Genomic DNA, 22225 nt, shown 5'->3' with positions numbered 1-22225 from the left:
AACAAGCATTGTTCTGGGTATGTTTTCTAGTTAGTCATTCCTCCCATCAATACTGAAAAAGGACTGATTTCTTACTTCATTTATTGTTTGGAATAAAATGACAATTGAATAAATAGGTCAAGAAAAAGTTAATTGCCTCTATCTAACAGATTTACCTTTGTAACATGCTGTTCCCCAATGTATTCCTTTTTTTCTAACTTTCCTCTTTGCTTCATATTTCTGTATACCTTATGAAGTCCATAATGAAAAAGAAATAGGAGGAGAATGTTTCCTTTACACCGTGCATAAATGGCTGAAGTGTACTTAGGAACTGAAGGGTCTCGATTTTCTGACTGCCCAGCCCCAGTGGAATGCACATTACAGCAACACATCAGGAAGAAAAAAAGATACTTTAGGGGTATGTATTTTTTAATTATTAAGGGTTTAGTATTAAAAGAGTTGCTCTTCTCTCAGTAGTTGTCTTACATATTTATTCTACTCTTTGGTATGCGGTGTCATGGTGTTTTAGTTATCAACCACTACACTCTAGGGCTGTTATAGCTCTTTTTGAGGGTTTAAGGCAAGAAAAACAGATGGCTCCTCTGTCAGTTCTTTCCCTCACAGTCATGTTTAAGAGATGGAATAACTAGCAATGCTTTTACCCAAACACATAGTTCCCAAATTCATAGTGACATTTTTCATTTTTATCCATCACTGACTTAATATTGTTTATCCGTGTTCTAGAATGGGTATGTATATCATTCTATGTATGTTATTTTTATACTCTGTATTTTGAGAGAATGTTGTTAGAGCAGACTGAGTGCTTTTACGGGAAAACTTAAGTCACTCAATTTAGGTTTATTCCCTTATTACAGGTATTTTCAAACAATGGTGAATGTGCAGATAGCAGCGTAAATGATGAATCTTTGGTTCCAAGATCCCTATAGCTTTATATTTTGATCTTACCAGAACTGGAACCTGCTCAGTTATTTTCTTGAAAGTAATGTTAGTTTTCCTTCTTCATTAAATTAAAAATAATGTTATCATGAGGTCTTAGGGAGACCTGAACTGCAGGTCTCACGATATTGAACTAGATACACAGTTTAGCTTGGAGTACTTGCAGTGCTGCAAAATCCTGTCTCCGTTAGTACCAGCTACGCACTTGCTGTAGCTGTTACTGCAATGTAGTCACATCACTGAGAGAAGCTACAGAAGTCCTTCTCTGGCTCAGTAGAATTAAACTATGCAAATTAGTGAAACTCAGAGAGTTATCTCTTTGAGAATTTAATTGCTGGAGGGTGAAAATTAATTTAATCTTTACCCAAGTTTAGGGAAGACGTACTAAATGCAACTCACCTAGCAGTTTGCTTTGTTGTACAATAAAACTCTCACATCCAGCATTGTGGTTAGAGAAGAAATCCCAGAAATTTGTTTTCCACATGGTTATATCAATAGCTTGTGCATACATGATGGTAGAATTACAGTCTCTTGATGGAGACTGCACTTAGACAATATGATATCTGAAATGGTGGTTGAAATCTAGCAGTACATTTAATGAGAGCCTTGGATTTTTGCATGTATTTTTAAGATGTCTACACAATAAAAATCTAATGTTAAGCAGTCTCAAGTGAAGAAAGGGGATACAGGAACAAGAGGGAGACAGGCATCAATCCCTTAACCATCCTTACCTTTAAGCACAAAGTGCATAGCACTCTGGTGACTGAAAGTAATTGTGAATGAAGAAAGCTGTTAATTTTTAGTGAATAAAATGTCTAAAATAAATTGTGATTTATGATGTGAAGTATGTATAACCTCTATGTATGCTGAACTGTCCCTGTAGGTATGGTTGTAACTGTCTATTGCAGCTTGCTAATTTCTTCACTGGAGTTCTACCAGTCTGTCTCATGTTCAGATTGATTCACAATTTTTCCAGTATCATTTATTCAACTGCATTATCATTTACGCATACTATGGTTCTCTCTTTATTTTTTTATTTTCAGGAATGATGTTGGTCTCTAGAAGTTGACACTGATAAGGCTGTAATGGCTGGGAAATATACCTAATTTGAGCATATATTGTGAACAACTCTAATTGTCCTAAGTGTTATGAATAAAACTGTCATCAGGTGGTGATCTCTGTTTGCAATTGCCCTGATTAGATTAGTTAGTGGCAGGACTAACGCTCAGCTTCCAACCTACCAGTGTGTAATACAAGCCTTAAAATCAGTGAAACATAAGAAACTCATGTTTGAGTTCATACTGTGTCATCATTTATTAACTGTGATAGTTTATTTTTTCAAGGTAACATTCATATATTAGGAATGAGAATGTGAAATCTAGACCAAATTGCATGTGCCAGGTAAAAGCACAAAGCATTTAAACTACTCTTGCATGTTTGGATCCTGATTTTATAGAAATGAAACATGTCAAAGACAAAGAGGAGGAAGAATTCTGAACCCTGAAGATTAATGATAGTGCACTCTCTTGCAGCTAAAAAGTCCTTGTAATTGGTCTTGATCCTTATTTTTTAATGGCTTTAAGTGGTTCAACTCATTTTAGTTTGAAAGAGAATGTACATTTATGTTTCAGCTTCCAAGAGGTGTTAGCTGATTTTTGTATTATTACATTTTTCCTTGTTAATTAAAGGCACAGATATGCATTCCCATTTCAGCACATATTAAACCCCTGTTGGAGAATGATTCCCCACAGCATCACAGCTCAGAGAATGTTTGACTAATGTTCAGTGAGGATGAAAACATTTCTTGACAGATACTCAGACAAAAAGAAAACATAATCATTATTGCTGGGTAATTATAAATTAATTCAGTTTTGCTTTAATACTGCTTTAATCCATAAGTGCTGGAGGATGGTAAAACTGTAGGAAAGTCCTGATCATCATGTGTGTCCATTTCTCAATACTCTACTGCCTGTACTCCAGTGGATTATTCAGTCAGATATACTTCAGACAGTTTTTATATATACCAGGTAGGGTAACAGCAGCAGTTTAACCATAGTAAAGTGAAAGTTGTCATAGCCTGATTACACTTTCATTCAGTGTAACCCTACATTAAACGCACCTACACAACACTGAAGTCCTAATTGTAGATGCACCTGGAAAAAAAATACTGTTGACTGCATTTAAGAGCTTGCTAGTTGCTCTTTTGAGAATATGTCTTGAAGACAAAGATTAATGTAAGATATTTTTTCTTTTTATACCCTAATGGCTATCAAGCCTAATAAAAGCTGTTTGGACCATTCAAATAAGGCTACCTAGTAGTGCTTAAATGCTAATTAAAGAAACTTATCATCTAGAATGGGGAACTTTATTGAAGTCCGTTCACAATTTTAGCCTTTTCTGCTGACAAGCTATTATATTCTAGAAATGATAGGTTAATTAACATACCATAGCCATGGGGGAGGTACTGTTTGCTGTGTTTGTCCTTGAAAGAAAAACGCCATCTTTGCAGATAAACTTAACAAGCAGCATTGTGTCCTGTGAAAAGATCCTAAGTTAATGCGCTCTTTGAAAAATGGAAAGTTTCTCAAGTCTGTTTACTCGTGACAACTATCTCTGTAAAAACGAAATTCTGAGGGAAAACTTAAGGATATTTAATGAATGTTCTATTTTGAATTGAGTAGAATCTTTATGTTTATACTTAATTCTCCTGTGACTCTTTCAAGGATAAGGTGTGATAGATAAAATATTTTCTTTTTGTTTGCTACTTGTCATCTTTGACCTGTTATGCCTTGATGGTGGGTCCCTTGTTAGATAAATCTTTTCAGCATGCTCCATTATCCCTGTTTCTAATTGTTTGGATGCTCACTATTTGAATAATGTTGTGGTTATTCTGAGAATAATCAATTCTCAGAAAAAAAAATTTCTGCTACCAAACAGAAAATCCCATAGAAGGGATATTTTTGTGATTTTTTTTTTCCCCCTGAACAAAGTCTATTTTCCACTTTGCCACAGAAGGGTTCAATTTCTGTCACACCCTTTATTTTTTCCCAAGTTTTTAAATACTTATTTAATTTTTATTTTATCCATACAGCTCTCCTGCAAAGCACTGCAATATTACTTTCCTGACAAGGACAAGATTCTTCTTAAAAGATACTCCTCTCCATAGCATAAGTGAGGAGCCCACTGAGGTAACATAATTTGAGCATGATAATGCTCTCTGCACTATTAAACATGGAGGGTTTAATTCCTGATCATAACCTCAGTCCAGAAGCCATGAAGGTGCTAATCAATTTTCCATCTTTATTCTCATCCACTCAAATGATATTGCAGTGAACGTGTTCCAGAAGTTTCACAGAGACTGTGTTGCAGTTTCTGATCATTGTATTCATCATTCAGATTAATCTGACATAAAACAGGATTAGCAAAGTCCCCATTCAAGGTTAATTCAGACAGCTACTGTGAGTACTGGTGTATTCAGTCATCTTTGACAGGATGAACTAAGTCATACCTTCTTGAATTTAAAATGGAAATGAGAGAGAGACTTGTGAGACTTGTATCTCCCACCTGTCTCTGAGACCAGTGGAAAAGGCAGGGACAAGGAAGACTTACCCTTCATGGAGGAGGTTTAGTTTAGGAAAGTTTTAAACAAACTGGGAGTATGCAAGTCCATGATCACACCTGACTCAGCAAGTGCTGATAGAATTGGCTGATGTCATTGTAAGGTCACTCTTAATTGTTTTTGAACAGTCATTGTGTTTGGAGGAGATTCCTAAGAGCTAGAAGAAATCAAATGTCATCCTTATTTTCAAGAAAGGCAAGAATGAGGATTTTGGGAGCTACAAACTGGCCAGCCTTGCATCCGTCTCTGGGAAGTCATAGAGCTGCTAATTGGGGAAACAATTCCTAAACATATTAAAGGTAGAAGATGATTTGGAGTAGTTGACATGCACTTACAATTAGGTAAGTCTTGCTCAACCAACCAGACATCCTGGAAAGTTGACTGGCTCAGCAGATGAGAGGAAAGCTGTGAACTTTGTCTTGATCTTAATCAGGCTTTTGACAGATTCTGAAATGCATCCTTGAGACAAACTTATGAAGTAAGTTATGACTAGAGAAGTAGACATTGGGGTGATATGCTGAATTCAAAGGTTTTTTGTCAGCAACATGAAGTCCATCTGGAGTCCAGTCACTGGTGGTGTATCCAAGAGCCTAGGACAGTTCAGCATCTTCATTGATGACTTGGCTGATGGGGACAGAGTGCACCTCAATTTTAGAAGTGACACAAAATTGAAAGAGGGGGCTGACACACCCTGCTATTCAAAGGGACCTCGACAGGCCGAGAAATGGGCTGACAGGAATCTGATGGAGTTCAATGGAGGGAGGTGCCAAGTCCTGCACCTGGGGAGGAACAACTCCATGCACTGGAGCAGGACTGGAGACCAACCAGCTGAAAAAGAGCTTGGCAGAAAAAGACTAGGGGTTCCTGGTGGACAATAAGTTGAATAAGTCAGCAACAAATGTCAACCTTGTCCTAGGCTGCATCAGGAAAAGCATCCCAGCAGATCAAGAAAGTGGTTATTCCCCTCTACTCAACACTGTTGAGGACACATCTGGAGTGCTGTGTTCAGTTCTGGCCTTACCAGTGCAAGAAAAAGGTGGATGTGAAGCGAGTCCCGAGAAGGGCCGAGAAGAAGATTAAGGGATTGAAAAATCTGCCATGCTGAATGAGCTGGGATTTTTCATCCTGGAGAATACTTGCAGGGAAGGAATCTTATCAGATATTTTAAAGTAAAAAGAGTATCCTCCTTAACCAGGAGACACACAATGAGGTCTGCCTGTGCAGGTATAAGAAAGACCTTAACAATCTAAAAGATCTTTCAAAAGTAGGCTGGAAAAGTTGCTAAATCATTGTAGGACATTTGTTAAGAACAATGTTAGTGGTGGCTTCTTGCTGCTCTGTAAGCATAGCAGCACCTTATAAGCCTTTGTGTTTCAAAAAAAGTAACTTAGGAGATTTATCTTGCTTTTAAAGCTCCTTTTGGTGGCAACCAGCCTAGAAGAAATTGTCTTTGATGAAGATTTGCATAATACTGTCCCCAGTATAGTCCTGAAAAATAGTCAGGTAGTAAAAATTGTAGTCTGTATCCTTGGTCATGGAAAGGCATCAGCCAAGCAAAGAAATTGTATATGGCCAGATTGGTTTTATAATTTGTGTAGCTTGATCACACAGTAACTGTAGATAGTTCCACATTAGGTTGTTTCTGAGTTTAGCTGAATGATGCAGCTGATGAGCTTGCTTTGGTTGTGCAGTGTTTTTAATGCTTACTGATACTCCTGACACAAGGGTATTGCCCTAAATTTCCTTGTGTACTGAACATAATGTATCTGAGAGAAGAGATTTAAGCAGTTCTGACATTCTTTGTTGCATATTTTTTTTGCTTCCCTGAGCCAAAAATCCTAAGTTCTTGAATCATTATCTAAAGCTAGAGTGCCTACATAGACTCATGGAACTGTTGCTTTCCTTCCACTTCACAAATTTTTCGTCTTCAATGGTATTAACATATGCGCTCATCTTGCTTTTTTAGTCAGAGTAAATGTTCCAGCACTAACTATCTTCTTCCTGTATGCTTTCAGCTAAAACTCAAACAGATCATGTAAAATGAAATAGAGAGCTCTTTACCATGCATTTTAGTGTTTAAGTAATTTTCATTTAAACATGCCACTTGGGATTTAATTTGAAAAACTTCAAATATACTTGTTTTTTTCCTGTAATAGGAATCAGAATAATTGCTATTTTCAATGGATAACTAGAGGATCAACGTATTAATAAATGGTGATAATGGCATTTGTGAGATTCCTGAAGGGAAAAGGAAATGTTTTGTGTGATACCCATGTTTGTTCATAGAGTTAATTGAGTATAGGCTCTTTAAAGTTTTTTTTACCATTGTAATAACACCTAGAAGCTTGCCTTCAGGGTTTGGGAAACTGTATACACGTGCAGCAAAAATAGATCAATGCCTTGAAAGGATTTTAACTCATTCAAAGAAATCTCAAACTTTATTGCTAAGTATAAATTAACAGTTTCAGAATAGAGATAATTTTGTTGGACAGTGACAATGACCTTATTTACTTACTTATTTACTACATTACATTGAAAAGCCTGAGTTCTTTTTACCTGTACTGTAAACTAGTATGTATGCAAGAAGTTGAAAATGTACATATTTAGATAAGATTTCTAAAGTACTTTCAATTTTTTTTTTTTTTGCTGCAAGGGAAGAATAGACCTCCTTAGGCAGAAAGTAAAAATGAACATTGAACTACTAATTTAGTTATGAAAGAAACAAAATAAGAAATGTGGAATAATTATTATGAGTGCTGATAGTGAACCCTCTCTTTAAATTGCCTAGCATTTTCCATTGTTAGATTTTTGCAGTATGTTGGGTTTTTTCCTCAAAACTTTAATACCTTACTGTTTTCACCAACCTTTGAAGTTTGCCAGGGTCAAAGACCTGCAGCAGGAGACAGGTCTTTTGTAAATATTTCTAAATTCTCATTGAATTATAAAATTTTACAAATTACCACTTCCCTGACTTCATTTGCATTTCAGAAAGAGATTTTTGTAGGCTGTCAAAATGACTGAATATAAAGGCTACAAGTCCGTACTGCTGCTGTGAAGGAACAATGTGTATTTGAAACATTCAGGTCCTGCAGGAACACCTACAGCAGACAGGAATGATGCTGAAAGCAAACTGTTATTGACTGATGTAAAGGAGGAGGGGAAAAAAAGATCTATGTACTTGCTTCTTTTCTACCACTCACACTGTGTGCCACATTATGCCATCTCCCACTCTACTATGAAAACATTTGTTCAAAAGCAAACATTATTCTGATTCTGAAATCATGTTCTCAGACATGGATACCTTCATGAATTTTTCTTCTCCTTTGAATCTCTGTATTGTCATACAGTTGCTAATTATATGTTCACATTATTGCTTTCTAAGAGTTGTGCATCATGCAATACATGAGATTTTTACTTACAGAAAAAGAATAAAGCCTGATTTGGAGCTTTTTCTGTAAGGTTGCATTTTTAGTACAGCATTCAATGTAAAGTAAAGAAGGAGAAATAACGTTAATGAAATGTGATTCCTTGTTTAAAATTCCCGTTGTAAAGGAAGAGGCAGCGTGAGGGAAAACAAGTGTAATATGTTTTTCTAGGAAAAATAGCCTCTGTTCATCTGGAAAACTTACTCCTATCCTAAAGGAAAATAGTCTTGAGATGTGGTGATGTGAGCTGGCAGAGATATCATTCTATATAACTTATTTGCAACTTTTTCAGTTTTGGAACAGTGCAGAATATTTTCACAAATTGTAGGAAGAGGTAGGTGGACTAAGGGAAACCTGTTTATTTTATAGAAAAGGTTGGATGCAAGAAAAGGAAGTACTGGAAAGATCAAAGAAACAACAGTCAGTAAGCATTTAAAGAAAATGGGATGTGATAATAGAGTAAGTTATTATTATAAAATTTTGCAAGTTAGATAAAATATCAAGATCTTAAATTTAGTAGGTATACATAATAAGTGCATGTATTTGGAAATTTACAGAAAAAATAAACACAGCCTTATGTATGGTAATACTTTTGTGCTTTTTATTTTAAAATATATTCCATACTTGTAGGAGAATAGTATTTTTTTTCTATTAACCCACAGCTACAAAACATAGAAGACTGAAACCATGACTGCTAAGGCTGGAGAATCCTGAGAAGATAAGTGTAGTCACTGGGCGGGACTAGTGTGTGATGGTGTCTGACACTGCAAGTTGGGTTGTTGGTATTAGTGTTTATGAAACAGAGAATGCAAGCAAAGCGGTGGACAAAACCATTCAGGATTCCCATATTTACTTAGTTGATCATATTGGACATACAAATCATGAAAGATACTGGTGAAACATCTGATGGAATCTAAGCAGAGAAAACATACATGTGGAGAGGCTTGGTGTAATACATGGTTTACACTAAGTAAGGCAAATTTACATTTACCTCTAATTTTGACACATGCTGTGAAGGTTAAATGCTTGATGCATAAAGTTATTTTGTTTCTGTTATGCAACTCAGAACGTGAATGATAAAGCATTTATGACAATGACTTGAAACTATATTACCACATTGTCTTGTTTAGCCTCCAGTCTCTATTGTGAACTTCGGAGGAAATATGGCCCTAAAAGTGGACAATGTTTGAGAGGATACTTTTTTTTTTTTTAAATTTTGTTAACAATGCAGAATGTAAACAACAGCAAGTTATGAAAAAATGCGTGCTGGGCTGCCTCTGACTGGGTAATCATTTGGAATGCACTTTGGTGAGAAACAAAATCATGAACTGCAGAGTTGCCAATGATGAATGCCCACTTTTCTCCCTTTCTGGGGACTGTATGTTTTTTGCATTTATTCTGAAATATATAGAAGGTATGCCATGATTACATTTGCAAGTAGATAAACTAAATAAACCCACTTCCTGATACAATTAGTAATGTAAAGCAAGAAATGTGTATGGCTAGTCAAGGAGACATACAACTAGCCCTTGCGCATGCTGAAACACAGCTATGCTTATTTTATCTGGGTCTGTTCTGCTGTCTCTGCAGCTTGGTCAGGCATGACTGAACCACCTGTATAGGAAAAAAACTGGAAGAGAGGGGCTGCAGAAGCAAAGAATGCATTGTGCACTAGTGACCTAAGAATTTGCACAGATCCCTAAGTGTGATTTTAGTCATACAAATTATATTGGAATTTGCTTTATCCTCAGCAATAGCAAGGGCCTATTGTTTTGGAGTTTTATTCTTTCTTGTTTATTAATACCCTGGTATTAAAACAAAGCTGTTGATGATTAACTTGTCTGCCTCTGAGAATCATCATTAATTTGTTACAACTGACTTACACATTCTGTAATAGTCCTAGGTCTTGGATATTAGAGTGCCATGGAGTAAATCTGTGTGTATAGCTTTCAGATGAAAGAGAGGAGGATATGTGTTTCATTCTGTAGGTTTATTTTCAGAGTCTCTGTGAAAATGATCTATAAATCTAGGTCAGAACACAAGTTCAGCATTACTAGGGCCCTGTGCAGCATTACTAGGGCTGCACAGATCTGTGATTTGAAGTTTGAGAGGAATAAAAACATGGACTATAGTAGCTCCATAGCTCAACATGTACTTATGTGTTATAAAAATTCCATAGGTTCCGCCTGTGCTTGATTCTAGCTAACACTGTTACATAATTATGGTTTCTGAGACTGTTCTTTTCAGAAAAGTAATCCATTTGCATTGTTTGTGTCAAAACCGAAACCCAAACAAAAAAAAGAAAAAAAACCCCATGCCACCCTACTAATTTTAAACAGATTATATTTACTTTCTAAACTAAATCAAAGGTATAGATTATATTTCTATGTAAAAATGCTTGGCATGAGCACTGGCCTTAGAGAGTATAATAAATGAATATGTTTGAAAATAAACAACTTTAAGGTAGGGTCCCTGATGTTAATTTTGTAAACTGCTGCTGATACAGCAATGATTTGTATATTTCAGTTTAAACCCAGTTTAGGATAATTTCTTTTTTCACAGTTCAAATGCGTCAAGTCAGTGTAATGGTAACAGCAGAGTACTAGTGATATGGTAAGAATGCCCAGACTTACTTTCTCTGGAAGAAATAAATTATAAATAGAAAAATCCCCTGAAATTCTAAAATAATCCACATATTTTGAAGAAAGAACTTTGTAAATGGAATCTGCTTAATTTTCTGTACCTTGGTCATCCTCACTGGTTTAAAATGTAATAATTTTTTTTATTAGCATATATCATAATATCACACATAATACGTAAGTAATCAACAAGCAATACATTGTGTAAACATTATTATGCTCTATGTTTCTTGGTATCTTTCAGTTGATGATATCAGAGACACCTATAAATGTTGAATGAAAGCAGTCTAGTTACATTCTGAAGAACTTTTAATTTATACCTGAAAATCCCATATTTTGTCCACAATATTTCATATTTTCTCATATAACAGATAAGATATTCCTGGGCACTGCTATATGCAGGTATTATATCTTATGTATGAATGGGTGAAATCATGGTTTCATTAGTATCAACAGGAATATGATGAGTGAAGCCAGGTTTTCATTTAAGTTCTTTTTCTGGGTGTCTTTTCAACTACTTTGTTTAGGATAATATTAGGGATTTTTTGTTTGCATATTCCACTTAGGATACATGAAAAAATGAAGCAAAGATGCTTGCAAGGTTGTTTCTGATGCGAAATGAAGATAAACCTTTGCAGATAAGTACCTTTCAGTAAAAATAAATATAATTTTCTTTTTCTATGTAAAGAATCTCGTAATCAAAGATAATACATAAGATTAGGTACCTTATGACTGGATGGGAGGTGAAATGGTGATTAAATACAGTTCTGCAGTCTGTGTATATAGGACAGTCCCAGCAGTGTTTTTCAGTTTTGTGGACAGACCCTTTTTCAACCCTAAGCTTGAGAATGGGAATGCTTGATGCCTTGGATTGATGTGATAAAAAAACTTTTTAGTTTTCTGATTTTAGTTTTTCTTGGATGTCTGTTAATGTGCCATTTTTGAGATTGAGCCTTATCATATTACCCTTTTGTCTTTTAATCCCCCTGATTTTTGCATCCATAACATAATAAATAGCTGTCCTCTCAGCAAATGTCACTTTCATCTGTTATTTAGACTTGTTGCCCGTAAACAAAGACACAAACCAACAGAGTGTCGGTTTATGCGGTGCTTTATTCGGGGCCCCGGGAACCTGAGGACTCACGTCCCAAGTCAGGATTCCAAAGACCCTCATTTTCAGTTCAGCTTTTATACACAAACAAGTTTACATTTGGTTTCCACGGCAAAATTAGTACGTGCAGTTCCACAGCAGAACAGTCTCATTCAGTTACAAACGAGCTCATACTGCTAACAATTGACAATCAACTACTCTAATCATAAATCTACTCAAGCTGTCTTACCCCTAGTAACTGTTTAACAGACCCTCACCACATCCAAGGTAACAAATCATTATATACATGCTTGACTAAATCCTTTAATTATTGTTTCTACTTCTTCAGTACATTTCATGCTCACAAACAGGGTTGCTAACTTACTACTTTGGAGTGCTGCTTTTTAGGCCTATTCTCTTACTAAGCCTTAGCCATTCTACTACTAATTTAAATTGCTCTGCAACAGACTGCAACAGCTTTGTTTTCAGACTTTGTAAAGCATCTGTAGTAGCTGCAAAAGAGAGGCCAGTTTGTTTTGTCCATACCCGAATTGATCCTCTTCTATCTGAGAAAATATAAATGTGAAAATTTAATGAAGTGTAGAAAGACAAGCAGTACTATAAATGTCATTACTTATATATACTGATGCATCTTCTCTGGTTTTTTTACAAAAGTGTTCAGTTTTTTTGTGAAGTAGACTAGAAATGTTTAATGAGTGAGTTGAAGAAAAGTTAGAAAGTAGCAATATTGATTCAAACAGTCTGGATTGTAAGCAAAGGCTCTCTTAAGTACATACAATAGTGTAGTAGTGCCAGAATATTTCTGACCTTTTCAAGCTAATTGTCCTCAAAGTCATTGGCATTCTCTTTTTATTACTAAAGTTTTCCCTTTTTCGTGTTTATAATGTAAACTTTTTTTAAACAGTAATGTAGTTCAAAAAATTAGAAATTGCACAATGTAATAATATAGAAAGGACCTTGATATGAAACAAAGGAAGGATTAGGTGCTGTCTGGTTACCTTTCTTTTCTTGTGACTGATCTGTTTTCTGATTTTTTTCTATTACCTCTCTTCTTGAAAATGTATGTAGTGAACTGTTCTACCTGGTGAAAGTTTTGTGAAGCAATAACAGATATATCTTAAAATGTAGGAGACTGTGGAAAACTAGATTTAATTCAGATCGGGGGATACTGTCATTCTTTGTTTCAAGGGCACATTGCTGTCTCATGGTTAACTGTCTGTACAACAGGAACATCAGATAATTTTCTGCAAAGCTGTTTTCCAGCCGGGTGACCTGTACTGGTGCATGGGGTTTTTCATCCCCAAGTGTAGGACTTGACAAATTCCTCTGCTCAACTCCATCAGATTCCTGTTGGCCCATTTCTCTGGCCTTCTGAGGTCTCTCTGAATAGCTGCACAATCCTCTGGCTTATCAGCCACTTCTCCCTGACTGAGGGTGCACTCTACCCCATCATCCAGATCATTAATGAAGACATTGGACATTACTTCTTTTATGTTCTCTCCTTTCAGGATCCTGAACTCCACCATCTCATGGTAACTGCAGGCAAGGCAGCCTTCGTTCTTCACATACCCTTGTGTGTTCAGCCTTCACATCCCCTTACAAGGTCCAGCAGTACACCTTATTTTCAAACAATGCCTTTATCACCTCCATTAAGCTGTAATTTTCAGATCTCTGTGTGGTTCACAGGGCCGCATAATGAATACATGTTCAATAGCTCATCAATTGACCAGAGAGAGATGAAGTGCATCTCCTGGCTACTGTTGCCAGGTCATACTGAAAGGAGTTACTCTCTGGGGCTTTTAGTACTCTCTACGTGAGAGCAGGAGGGCATTAATATTTAAAAGTCACACATACACCTAAAGTTAAATTTTATGCCAAATCAACAATTACAAGATGTATAGATGGAAATTTTTCAAGACATCTAAAAGCAGGGGAATGTGTAAATTTTTCAGCGCTCCTTTTCTGCAGAGTTTTCAGGGCACCTCATCAGGTTGTATATAAAAAAACATTTGGCTATGGTTCTCAAGAAAGTTCAGGTAAGGTAAGTGTTCCCTGAATCAAGAAGAAAAGCTAGTATGATGGAGCTGAGGCAGACATGCTGGATATAATAGGAAGTGTGGATAGGGAGAAACCTGTACCTGATAATGCAATTTGAACAATGGAAAGCAAGACAACATATGATGAATTTCAAGGAGGTCCATCTACATGTCAAATTGTGTGTGCTTTGTGAAGCTACAAGAGTGAGCACTGTCTGAATAACTCTTGTTTTTAAATTCCCCTTATTTCTGAAACAAAGTTGTCCTGAGTGGTTGATTAAATGTTACTTAGTTCAAATTTCTCATTGTCAAACAAATCCTTCCAGGTTTTGTAATCCTTCAATTTTTTATTTTTTTTTTAAGTACTGCTTGCTCAGAGCTATCAAGACTGGATAGGACAGAGTGATTACTACCAGTAATGGGAAAATAGAAATTGGAAAGTGAATATCTAATGAAACTTCTTTTTACTGTATAGAGGAATGGAAGCTGCTTCAGTTTTCAGATCATATATTAAAAATAAAATAAAATAATAAAAATAAAATACAACACCAATAACACCAATAACAATAATAATAATAATTATTATTATTTCCTCACCCCCTTAAAAGGGAAAAAGAAGAAAGATCTAGAAATTTGTCTGTAAACTAATTCTTCAAAAATTTCATCATAAAGTATATGGAGAAGAAAGACAGGAGTTTCCATTGTCATAAATTCTAGGATACCTCTGCCCAAGGGCCTGCAGGGCCATCAGGATGAGTCAGGTATGTGGTGTTTCATTTGGCTGTTTTGAAGTTAAAATTACAGAGTTCTGCACAATAAACTTTCTGACAGTCTTGGTCTAACCTGTCATGCCTCTGTTGAGTAAGCACAAAATATGTTCACATAACAAAACATGGTTGAGAGGCAGCAAAGACTCAGATGTAGCTACATAGTCCCTTACAATCTACAAAGCAAACAGAGGAGATTTTTGTGTGTGCTTAATTTATTGTTTTTAATCTACAGTGAATTGACAGAACACTTCTGTCCTGCAGTGCACCTGTTAAAGAAAATATAATTGCAGAAATGTATGAAATAGCTCATGGAAACGTTTCCTTATGGTGTTTCTTCTTCGCAGATGTGCTAAATGGGTATTTCTTTTGTCAGATGGTTCTCACAGTGTAAAATAAGACCTGCTTTTTCTCTACTACAGAAGTCAGGCAAACTGCCCATGCACTAGCAGAAACAAAATAGATGACCTTTCTGAAATATTGGAAATTTTCAGAGCTTTTTAACTGGCATTTTATTTGTGTGTGCTGTAGTCACTTGGATTTCTGTGACTTCACATTTCTCCTTTCTCCACATCAAATATAATTTACTTTGAAAATGAACAGAGAGTGAGGTTTTATACTGAGACTTTATCAATCCTTAAAGTTATAAGATCCAGTTTTACTTTCTTTCTTTCTTTCCTTTTTTCCTTTTTTTAGAAAAGAAACTACAGGTTCTCTAATTTGGGTACATTGCAAGTAATTAGAAGCACACCAATAATACTGCAGAAGGCAATGGTTCTAATAAGGAAAATCATGGGAGTGGGACATTGCTAAACAATAACATTAGAATTCTTCTAACAGGTCTCCCAGTTAATGATGTGGAAAAAAGACAAAAATAGATGTTATATTAGACTTGGGAAAGTCCAAAGCTGGGCTAAAAATAGCAAACACACCCACACGGAGCTGCTGGGGACATAGTCCTCTTCCTATCTCCTCTGTCTCAGTGTCATTTTACTGTTTTAGGACGGTGATAAAACTGTTTGATAAAGAAGTACTTGTGGAAATAAAAAAAAAACATCTTGAATATATTCTTTGGAGTTTCAATCAAGAGAGCTATCTTCTTTTTGTATATAATTCAACTCTATTTCTTGTTCATTAATACTTTGGAAATTGTAGATGAATGAACATAGGCATAATAACTTAGAAGCGTTGGTTCATTTAAATTAATAAATGAGACTGTATGTGTTGTTTACTGTCCTCTGAAGATCAAACAGATCTCATAACATGAGTCTGAGTGATGACAAAATATTACTCTTGCATTGTTGAAGCCAGATATTATTTAAAAAATATTCAAGTAAAAAATTAATCCATGTCTAAGGACTGCCACATGAATGTCCTTCAGTGAAAAATTACTTACACATTCAATATTTCTTGAATGATTTTATTAAAGCATAATACAAAATTCTCTCAGAGCACTGACACATGCCAGAGGGCAGATTAATGAGAACTGGATAGCCAAGCCACCTGCCTGATTTCTGTACTGACAATTTGCTGGAATTTTAAGAAATTGCTGAATGAGTCTGTAGTTGTTTTTCATTGCCAGAAGTACAATGTCTTGAACTTTCCTTGGGTTCCTGATCAATATAAAGTGTAACAATAGAAAAGCAGTCTTGGATGTTGGGACATTCATACCACTTCTGGCCGTAATATCGATACAGCTGTCACATTTGTCACCTGAAAATAATACAATAAAATTATGTGTATCTCAAAGAAGAGGCACTTGGTTTGCTGTACAGTGTTGTGGCTCCATATTCACAGCTGGTTAGTAGTCAGAAAGATTATTACACGAAATTGCAGTTACTTAAATAATCGACACATAATATTTCATGATCAAAACTGATATGTCTCTTACTAATTTCCTGAGCTCTTAAATAATTAATAAAGTTATGCCAATTTGGACAGGTACACTAGTAAAACACTTCCTCTGCTGTGGTTGGTTTTATTCCTATTCAAAGAAAGAAGAAAAGACTAAAAATCTTGCATGTTTCAGTGATGCTTATTTCTCAACTTTTCAGAGATATCTCTGGTAGAATGCTATGAAAATGTTGATTTCCCTCCCAGAGAGGCACTGTGCTCCTTTCTTGAATTTCTCAGCTCTCCCTAGTTCTGTTGTTAATGGAAGAGTCTTTTTACTTCCCTCCTAGTTACTGACTAATCATAACTGGTTGCAATCCATAGTAAAGAAATACCTCTTTTACTGTTTCTCCAGCTATCAGTATCAGCCATCTTTAGTCCTGCTGCAAGGTACCAGCTGTCTCTGTATCACCATCTGACTGTCATGGTAAAAGCTTTGCTTGAGGAAGAAGCTTTCTCTCTGGTAGCTGGTATTGGAAATATTTTGGCAAACTAGCAGCTCGTGTCTGTCTCCTCCTTCTGAGTGTGTATGGGTCTGTTATTGGAACAGGAATGGCTGTAGCTATCCAGGTCTCAGTCTAATTTTTGTGATGATTATCAGGTTATAGAGATTAACAGACTTTTAAATATAAATACTTGAGAAGAGCTGATAAAACCTCTCTGTTGCGTAGTTAATGAGACTCCTCAAAGTGTCTTATGGCATTTTAAAATACTGAGAATGACAAATATGAAAAATTTACTTCTAAATCCACTGGTTATAGGTCTGGACCTCATTTTTTCCTCTGACTTACAGATGTGATGGCTTGCTGACCATTCTATATAAAATGATCTGGGGAGACTTATAACCTGTGTTCTCCTGCACAAGTCATCAATAGGCAAAATAAAAATTGTAATTGGAATGAAGTGGTGTCATGGACAGTTGTCTCTGTAGAGTCTCTAGGAGGAAACAAAGACTAAGATTCTTTCTCATTTCAAGCTGCAGTTCCTCTTTGCATCTACATTATTGGCATATTTCCATATCTCTGTTTTAAAGCATGAAATCAACACTGTCAGCAATTTCCTCAGTACTCTGGACTTGCAGACCATTTGATGGAACCATTACTTCACCAACATTTTTGAAGGGCCTTGCTACTCTACTGAAGTTCTATTTTGATGTGATCCTCTCTGTGGAGTTTTCCTGCATAATTCTTGTCATCCACCTTTTTTATTTTACTACTGCTAACTTTTTTTATTTTTAAGAGTGGAAGAAGTTCCCAATGCCTACAGTTGTTGAAAAAGCTTTGATTGAGGTGAAAACACCCAGATTGTTTGCTAAAGACATCTCCCATGCAGAAATCAGACAGATAATAGTTGTCATCCCTTTGTACTTCAGTTCTACACTATGAAAACTTGGTATGGCCCTGTACAAGAGAGGGCAATTCTGTCTGCAGACAAGCTGGAATAGAACATGCCAATGGTTTGATCCTCTCATTTAAGAAGTAGTTAGGTGTACCCCCAGCTACAACTTCCAAAAAAGAACTGGCTTCCTTATCCGAACTCCCCAGAAAAGTTAGCATCATTCACTCCTTAGGCACAGGAAATTCATAACAGTTTTTTTTTTGCCCAGGGGTATGAGTTTGACTTCTGAATCTGAAGGACTTTTTTTCACTTTCTTTTCAGGATTTTCTGTGATTTGGTGCAACTGTGCTCTTTTCTCACTTTTCTGCCTCTGCTGAATTCATTACTTGATGGGGAGCAGTTGTGACTGAATACAGTATAGGGAATTCAAACTGAATCAGAGCACATTCATTCTTACCGTAGGGCAATGTAAGAAGCTTCCATCACGCAGACCAAATTTGTCATACTAGAACAATTAATCTATCTTACTCCCACCAGTCTCCTCAGGGACCCCTCAGAAGACAGGAATCAGTAGTCTCTAGGCAGAATATGTTGTGCTGGTAGTGTATTGCTTGTCACCTCATTCCTCAGTAACCTTGCTCTCTCTACTCCTCCTATCCCTATCACACAACTGATGGGTGACATAGCCATCCTACAACCTGCAGTTCAGGTGATGGGTGCAGATTTGGCTATGTGACAAGACTGGCTGTCAAGCCATGATATAGGGACACCATTAGCGCAGCATTGGATGTGTGCCCATTACATGATCAGTACAGCAGAGCTTCCATCATGTGATCAATGTAGAAAATACTGATATTTTTAGTGTAATTGTGGCATAACTTCATCTATGTAAAAGGGGATGGATGGGGAGATCTGGCCCCAAGTGCTTCCATGTAAGCCTATGTGGCTTGCTTGAGCCAAAAATAATTCACCCTATTGCAGAATATAAGGTCTGGAGAAAATGTGTTCTTGTATTTACTAGGAGATCTGAAGAAAGTGGCTTAGAGGAAGCAAATTTATGTCTGTTCCTCTCAGCTCAGCCAGCGATTGCATGTAGTTCAATTCTTGCCTACAGAACTTGTCTCAGGTCAATGCATACACAAATTAAATTCCCAAATGTGACAGACGGTATTTGTTTGGTGTGCATGTTCTCAGTTGCATGCTGTGTCCCTACATGAAGTAGCTGGAAAAGGAGAGCCCTTGGAAAGGACAGCAGGGGATGGGTACTGCTTTGGGGAGAAGGTTCCAGGTCTGGCAGGACAACAGTCAGTGCAGCCTGGGAGGCTGCGGCTCTTTGTGACAAAGACTGCTCGGAAGAGCAATCAGCAGGACCCAGAGATAACCAGATGAACTTCCTTGAGATCAGAGGAGACTTTTTTTGGAAAACTGTTTCATTTTCATTCTGATGTGGTCACTTGGAGTTTTTTACAACTTAAAAGCTAGACTACCCATGCTTTTTATATCACCTGTCCCTTCTTCAGTTTAAAAGCCTTTTGTCCTCTTACATTATCTTTCTATATCAAACCTCTAACCATTACTGCCTTCCTACAAATCAATCATTTCTGAGCATTTATTGTTTTTTGTAGTTCCTGTCTATAAAGGACACCCTCAGCTGATCGTTGGTGTAGCTTTCTGTTGGTTTTGGCATGATAATAGAACTGACAATAACTTCCTGCAAGTGAAACCTTTGCTTTGCAGCTTCTGATATCTGAGTGCTTCCTTCTGCACCAACAGTGTCTGGTTCAGTGACTCTTACAGAAATGTGTATTTTTTTCTTTTCTGGCCTCTATATTTTTCTTAGCTACTCTCCTGCTTATGTATCTGTAAAACTTTTGATGACTCAGCTGTTTTGAAATGTGCAGTTCTTTTCTTTGTGGTGCAAGTAGGAAGAGATCTAAGTAAAATAGTTGACTTTGACTGATTGTGGGCAGCAGGGTTCTTCCTGTTCTTCACAAAATCTGCTAGAATGCGTGGATTGTGAGAGGAAATGGAGTCTGGTGTCTTCAGGGTTGATTTTTCACCGTATATGGGACTAGAGAAGTATTTGTATTGTCACTTAGAGGGATTTTTTTCTCAGTTCATTCCGGTTCTTGCTATTCAGATCTGGGTTTTTTCACACCCACTCATAGCATTCACAGACTTGCACAATCACACACAAGTGAGACAATCTGCAAGAAAAATTAATAGTAGATTTTTAGATCATGACGCTATTTAGGGCTTTAGGGAATGTGGTATAGCAACTTGTTATGCAGGAAGTGCATCTTATCAAGTAGGTGCCCTTGCCACATTCAGCCAATGATACATCTACTGTTTCAGTGGTAGGTGGTCTCAGAACTACAAGTGTTCAGCACATCTGGCCCTAGTGCTTGGGAACCACATCAGCATAAAGATTGCTATTTCCAATTACTGCCAAATCAGGAAGTGCAGTGGGAAGATCGTTGTGGTCCTGACTTCCTCCAAGTCATGTCCTACTCCTGAGCTGTAGTAACGTGCAGTTAGCCCTTGTGTCTTTGTTGTCCTCTTCATAGGATCTTTAAGTATATTCTTGCTGGACTTCTCATCTAAGGAAAATACAGCAGGAAGATAAAGAATTAAAACTATAAACCACCCAGATAAGGAGACAAAACTCAGTAAGTAAATCATCAATGTGATTCAGACAGTATAGGACAATATGAAGATAGTGCTTCACAGTGATTATCAGTCTTAAGGTTGACAATCATTAAGCCAAGGGTATAAAAGGCATGTCCAAACATTAGGCCATAATCTCCAGTGTAAGAAGGTCCTGGAAGACATTATGAGGTCTTGGGAACTACTGTCCTTGTTCATCATGGCCAGACTACTTCGGGCTTGTGAATTCATGGATATGAAAGAATGATTGTGGAAGAGTAAATGAGTCAAATCTATGAGAGAAGGACAGTGACTCAGTGAAATTAGTTTTGAATGAAGTAAAATTCCCTTTCTTTCTTTAATGGTCTCTCACCAAGTTTAGTCACAATACCTGTGCAACACCAGCATCATCAGTTAAATTCAGAAAGACATAACCAATTTGACATTGCATTAGTGATATTATGGCATTTAGAAGAGGCAGGACAAAAGGCTCATAATATTTTAATATTGAGAATGTGTAATTCAAAACTTCAGAATGAAGAAGCAGGAGGATAGCATTACTGTACCTTTCCTTGACATGTGAGTAGGTAGGTAAGGAGGTCCTGGTAGCTACTAATTCAATATTAAAAATGCACATTCTGTTGAAAAGTGTCTCTTTTCATTAACAGCAAGTAGAATTGTGAAGTTCATTTTTCAGGAGAAAAAAATGCTGCTACCAGCACTGAATGTATTCCTCAACAACATTTCCAGAAGTGTATTGTTACAAACATTGTTTGTGTAGCATTTATTCTCATTGTTTGCTATGTTTCTCAATGTGATCATAGTATTTGGCTATACTGTTGAATCCACAGTTCTCAGTTTGCTTTTGGGTCAAAAACTGGTGTAAAGTATATTGTTCAGCCACAGCCATAGAATGTTCTCACTGCTTAGCATTTGTTGAGGCTCTAAGTTTGAGTTATTTGTGCAAAGAAAAGGAGACATTCCCACATTCACACACTGGAGCAAGAAAGTGAGAAATGGGATCATAACCTGGAAAACACGAGGGTGTTACATCCAGACCACTGTCTGGGTGCGTTTTCCTTTGGGGAAATGTGCTTAGGGGAAATGTTGATGCTGGTGCATGTCTCCTAAGCACAGTGGGAAGGACACTGCTGTGGTGCTCAGCACTGGCTTTATGAAGTGCCGTGTGCTCTTTACAATGTCACAGACCCGTTTGTGCCAATGGGAATTTTGCCTGCTATGAGCCATTAATACTGAGGTCACCATCTGGTTGTTTCTGCTTCTGGGTGAAGACAAGAACTGTGTTTTTTTCATCTGCAGTGGATCTGCAGCCAATGTTTGTTTTTAATATTTTTTTTAAAGGAAGAGAAAGAGCTGCATCAAATGAATAATTATCCTAGAGGCTATGTGTCCATTAGTAACAGAGGAAATGCTGTCAGACTGGGCAATCCTGAAACCAACAGTGGGTGTTCATAGCATTTAAAAAGGTGGCAGCCTGGACTTTTCCTCTGTTTTACAGCTCTGTGAATGTGCTGATGCAGTTTTACACAGAAAAGTATTGCTCTCAAAATTTTAGTCACTGGCACTCATGTAGTATCTTCTACAACACAGGACAAAATGCTACTCTCTGATATAAACTGATTCTTCTCTATATGGTCATTTGTACTCTTCTTGCAGAGTCTAAAACACAACCATTTTTATTTTCTAATGTTGCGTCTTGTTTGTGAAGGAACATTAATTGCAAAAGATGCAGAACAGTTGTGAATGAGTTTGTCTAAGTCAAAATGTCAGTGATGGTCATTAGCTTGAGTCACA

The 22225-nt window shown here is 36.7% G+C and overlaps 1 long non-coding RNA gene across 3 annotated transcripts; it reads left to right on the top strand.

Moving 5' to 3' along the window:
• The first annotated feature begins 161 nt into the window (after positions 1 to 161).
• LOC113963288 lies at positions 162 to 8698 on the top strand. 3 transcript variants are annotated; one of them, XR_003532711.1, is made up of 4 exons: positions 162 to 397; positions 4028 to 4124; positions 8350 to 8400; positions 8643 to 8698. It is a non-coding gene; the product is annotated as an uncharacterized LOC113963288 (long non-coding RNA). The 3 variants fall into 3 exon arrangements; XR_003532713.1 differs by lacking the exon at positions 162 to 397 and adding an exon at positions 688 to 728; XR_003532712.1 differs by lacking the exon at positions 162 to 397 and adding an exon at positions 2842 to 2963.
• The last annotated feature ends 13527 nt before the right edge of the window (positions 8699 to 22225 follow it).

Source organism: Neopelma chrysocephalum, unplaced genomic scaffold, assembly GCF_003984885.1.
Source record: "Neopelma chrysocephalum unplaced genomic scaffold, ASM398488v2 Primary Assembly neopelma1_24, whole genome shotgun sequence".
NCBI lineage: Eukaryota > Metazoa > Chordata > Aves > Passeriformes > Pipridae > Neopelma > Neopelma chrysocephalum.
The sequence above is the reverse complement of the archived record's forward strand: the minus strand, read 5'-3'. Positions and strand labels throughout refer to the sequence as shown.